Raw genomic sequence first — 5517 nt, 5'->3', positions numbered from 1 at the left:
ATTGGCCAAGAGACTTTATAATTCTACTTTTCACAAAAGTAGTCACACAGTACCACAAAAAGAAAATAAAATGCTGTACAGAGTAGCAGGCTATGTGGTTCATCAAGTTTTTACAGTTACAAAGTTAGACTTAATTTGTTCTACATGTTTTTCAGCTGTACTTCATAAGGGTCCTCAGGCTCATCCAGAAAGTAAATTTACTCGCCAAACAAACTATGTAAGTTGTTCTCAAGTACAAGTTTCCGAAATTTTCACTCTGATCGTGAAAGCAGAAGAATGTTTTAGAGGTGTTGAGCACGTCATCACATCTGTCCGTAAAAATGCAGACATATTTTTGACAAATATAATGAAGGAGTATCCAAATTTGTATGCTTCCGCTATACCAAAGTGTCACAATCTTGCAACAGCTATTCTGAAGAGATTCATTCAAATGCGACTAAAAATTTTCACTGGTCATGAAGAACGAAAAGAATCCGGTTCAGAATTTGATAGTTTCAGCATGGGCTCGCGTTTGTTAGGCAAAAGCATGAAATAAAACTTTATTATTAGTCAGCAGAGACTTCCAACGATATTGAGTAAAGTAATTCTGTTTTTATTTTTAGTATGTTAGTCTAATTGTTGTCACAAGAAATTTCTATTGAATGCAATAACCCAGATAGAACACAGTGTTAGCAAAATATTTTAGAGATATAGATGTGAAATATTATATAAATATTGTAATGTCCGAGATTCTCAGATATGAAAAAGATTATAATAAATATCTAAAAATATTTAAGAAAACCATTTTTCATTAATATTTTTATGAAACAACTTATGACTTATAAATCGATTTATGAAACATATTTTGCAGACATATTTTTACATATTTATTATAATTGTTTTCATAGCAGAGAATGTTGAACATTACAATAACTATAAAATATTTGATCTATATTTCTAAAATATTTTGTAAATATTATGTGCTGTCTGGGAACCTACATTTTAGTAACAGCAATAATAATATAATGTAATTATTAAAAGATAATTATGTTCAATACAATTATTATAATATATAATATAATTGTTATAATATATAATTATTATAACTGTTTTCAATAAAACTTATGTTCGTTCTCAAACGATTATGTAAATTTATTTCAATTTTATTTGAATAATCACACTAATACATTTACGAGATTCAGATATTAGTTTCGAACTTCGCGCGAAGGGACGCCATGTTTGCGAGGAAAAAGATTCCCCTGCCTAGCAGACAGTTTGCGGCTCTTTGATTTCAGGCTCTTTCAGAGCTCAGAGCTTCAGAGCTTCAGAGCTCACCGCATGCATGGAGTCTTAGCTTTACGTCTTATTGCTTCAAGCTCGTTTGTGTGTGATGGCCTTTAGGCTGTAACGTAAGCTGTCAGCGAATGAAAATATTTCATTTCGTGTCTTGCAACCTTAAGGTCATTCTACAATGAGGTTGTAGTTGTAGATCACTGGGTATTTTTAATTATCCTACCAATACAAATTCAGTCTTTTTATTAATATCACTCACAATCAGGTACACTTACAATTTCACACTGACATATATGTTCGAGACTTTATTACTGCTGAAGCGATCTGGTTCTTCTGACTATATCGGGTCGTCTGTAACGTCCCACCATATTAAAATTCCCTATCTTCTCACCAAAACTCACCATACCTTTTCCTACCCAATCAAATCCTTACCTATCATCGACTAATCCAACTGCAACGCCTCCTACAAACACCTCTGCAATCAACAGGTACCTCTGCCGTCTTTTATCGTTAATATAATATAATATCATTAATACTCGAAACTATTTACTGAATCATCATCTATCTTCTTCTTTCTCTCTCTTCCTTCTACCTTCTTACTTCGTTTAGTAAGCGATAGATTATCAAACAACTAAATAACATAAAAATAATCATAAATAGCATATTTTGAAATAAAATTAACATTAACATAGGACTGAAGCAGACATCGACATAGTAAATATATAAAATAGGAAAAGAGAGAATAAGAAAATTTAAGAAATAAATTTAGAGCTAGCTTATAAATTCATTTGTCTCGAGGACTAAGAACGATTTCGTTCGGGCACAGCCGCGCACATATTGGAATGTGTTTATGTTATAGATATCATCGAGTGATAGCTGTCCCACGTACTGTGAACTAAACAAAGACCTGAAACAAAGACTCGAAGAGGAAAATAATTCCCTTTCTTTCTTCTATTTTTCTTCTTTTTAAATGATATTAAATAATTGCCATCGTATTTCGCAAATAATTCCTCAAATATTATTGTCAAACCGCCTATCCTAATGTATATGCGCTTTAGAATTGTAAGAGGATCTATTCGTATTATTTAACTTTAATGATTACTACGCCCGAATGAAATAATTCTTTTAAGTTTCCAAATTCTTATATTATACCAAAGGAAATCAATAACAACATTTCCATTTCTTAGTAAAACATAATTTTATTAATAAATCAGCCAACAACGAGACAACTGAATTACCAAACGCTACATATGATTAAGTATAATTTTAATTACTAGATAATAACATTTTAGTATTTTTTAACCAATAAATAATGAAGGGTGAATTAGGAAAAGACGCTCAATTGATATCCATAGTGTCGGGCTTGGATATAAAAAGGGCTCGACCCTTCGCGCGCTAGTCAATTTCTAGGCAGTCTCTCGTCAATCTCTAACCAGTCTCTTGTTAGCCTCCAACTAGCCATCAGACAATCTTTCGCTGAGCCTCTTGTTAGCCGATTGCCAAGGGGTCTTGAGCCTGGAATCAAAAGGTCGGTATTAAAGATTATTGTTCTTGGGACTCCGTCTGCAAATGCTAAGACGTTTGTTAAGACGTAAAATCCAAATCATTAAAGGTCGAACGAGCCTCTTTTCCTCATAATGATTATTATAGAGAAACATTTCTTTTACTTGAATAAGTATTGAGCCAGTTATTAACTACATTAAATTTAGTGTATGAATTTTTAAACTTAACAATATAGAGTAATTTCATAATATATATATATGTGTGTACAGATTTCTTTACCTCTCTTCCCTCTTATCATCTTCATTCTTTTTCCAGAACGCCGTGCTTGAACCACGAGCACAGTTCTCCTCTTCCTTACTTTAAGAGTGTTGTGCTTGAACCACGAGCACCATTCGCCTTTTTATTCTTCAAACTTAACCACGTCCCTTCCATCTACTCTATTATAGATATTGTTAAAATAAATATTACCTAAAAATCTCTCATGCCGAAAAGAACAAGAAGAGCCGGACGGCGGATTCAATTTAGACGTCTGTTGAAAAGTTATAATCCAGGCACGCTCGACCTGGCTGTTTTCAAAACAGATCCATCTAAATCTTCGGTCCCGAGAATAAAATCTGAAATAAAGGGAAATATATTTGAAGTTAAATTCAACACTAGCGAGAATACTATTATTTTTAAACCTAACAATAACCCACCTCCAAAGGAAACAGATTCAAATAATAAGGATTTGGACAAGAACAGCGCTGATCCGAAGTAAACCCATATATGTAATACTACTATATTGCTATTCACACATCTCTCCCATAAGCGGTAGTGATGCCAAGAAAGTGAGACAAACGATACGATAGATATAGGCGATCATGTACTTTGAACGTTATGCGCATGCGTTAATATACGTAGTAGAAGTTAAAATAAAAATATGTAAGAATAAGATGAAAATTGAAGTAATATTAAATGAAATAAGAAAATAACTTAAAAAAATTGAAAGTGGGATTCGAAATATGTGTCGATGGTTATTACAATTTCTAATGCAGTGTGTATAAAATCAGTGTGGGTATAAAAATAACCGAAATTATATAATATTATTTTCAGATATTTTCATCGTATAACATGCGACTGTATTAAAAATAAATATTAAATAAAAATTTACAAATTAGTAGAGTAGAGCTACTTTTACAACTATTGGTACAAATATATGTTAATTAAATATTCATAAAAACAAATAGAATAGAAAAAATATGTATGCAAACACTAATATTGAAAAAATGCAAATACAACAATTCTACTATCCAATATTGCAGCATTGATTGTTTATTATATGATTATATATCAAATGTATTTATTTGTTAATAATATGTATGAACACATAGAAATAAAAACACAATAGTATTTTTACGAATAGTTTTGTTTAATATCAAAATGCAACATTTTATATACATAGGAGATGCTATTGATTGTGAAATAATATAAGTTTTGTATATTTTTGGCGAATATAATGAGTATTAGAAGACATGGTTTTGGCTTCATGGAACAATCTTATGTTTATATATAATGATATTATACGCTTACATAATTGCGTTTTATGATTATCTAATATATCCTGAGATAATATATGGTTTTGCATGGTATCATTGGAAAATGAAAATGATAATTTACGGTATATAGTGTTCATTAATAATTGTTGTATCATCTTTGTTTGCAATTTATTTGTATACTGTCGGATAGTTGATTCTGCTATTTTACAAATCCTACATACATCATCTGATGGTTTTAAATATGGTCCTCTATTTTTGAGCTGTGATAACAAAGGCAATGTATTACCTAATAATTGATTTTTACAAATATCACAATGTATAGTGTTATATAGTTTATTAGAAATATATCCTGCTATATATTGGACAATGTTATCTACATATGGTGTGAGCTCCCAACATGTTTTAATGTAATCGTGATCAAAAGTGAGTAATTGGTTATCAAAATAATATGTTTCTTCATCTGCTATTGGATATTTGAATTGTTTTAGATTCGATGTTACATGAAGAATGTCTAAGCTATCAGACAGACAATTACCATTATCAAACTCTTTTAATTCCTGTCTGATCAATAGGCGTTTATAAGTACTTTTGAATTGCAAAACATGTGGATTATTATTGAATCCTCCGCGACTTCGTATTGCACTAAAAAATGTTTCAAGAAAGTCTTGAGACAGTTTATATGTTAATAAATATGTCATCCCCAAAGATTTTAAACAATCAAATAGAGGAAACATATTTGTTAAACATATAATTAATCCAAGAAAACCAGTTTACCTATTAGTTTTTAAAATAGGAGTGCCCTTTTCATCCTGTAATGTATTAATATATGCTTCAAAATTTTTAGCATGTGCTTGTAGTTGTACATAATTTTCAGAAGTTAATGCTGTATTAAATTCCTGACGTGAAAATTTATTTTTACAATTCAACATATCACCCATGTTGTTAAAATTCAAACAAAATTCAGCAGTTGCTTTGCAATTAACAAATCGATGTGTGGAATCTGGCATTGATAAGAACATTAGTGCATTGTATACGCTTGCACTTAATGTTTGGCTTGCCAATTTTACATTCATTCTATTATTTTGAAAATTAATATGTTTATTCGTGAGTTTATTTGCAATGTTTAAACCTTCTTTTTATTGTAATTCATGCAGGTTTACTATATGACTCCATTCAATTATGTCACCACTAAATGTTTGTAAAATTT

At 30.6% G+C, this 5517-nt stretch overlaps 1 long non-coding RNA gene across 1 annotated transcript; it reads right to left on the bottom strand.

Annotated features, from left to right (window-relative positions):
• Positions 1–2719: 2719 nt before the first annotated feature.
• LOC112590284 (uncharacterized) lies at positions 2720–3746 on the bottom strand. The gene is made up of 4 exons (XR_003114091.1): positions 3471–3746; positions 3244–3389; positions 3055–3148; positions 2720–2787 (listed from the first exon to the last, which is right to left on the bottom strand). It is a non-coding gene; the product is annotated as an uncharacterized LOC112590284 (long non-coding RNA).
• Positions 3747–5517: the final 1771 nt, after the last annotated feature.

The sequence above is a fragment of the Harpegnathos saltator genome, unplaced genomic scaffold, assembly GCF_003227715.2.
Source record: "Harpegnathos saltator strain DR-91 unplaced genomic scaffold, Hsal_v8.6 scaffold773, whole genome shotgun sequence".
Classification (NCBI taxonomy): Eukaryota; Metazoa; Arthropoda; class Insecta; order Hymenoptera; family Formicidae; genus Harpegnathos; species Harpegnathos saltator.
Note: the sequence above shows the minus strand (reverse complement) of the source record. Positions and strands in the feature narration are given on the sequence as shown.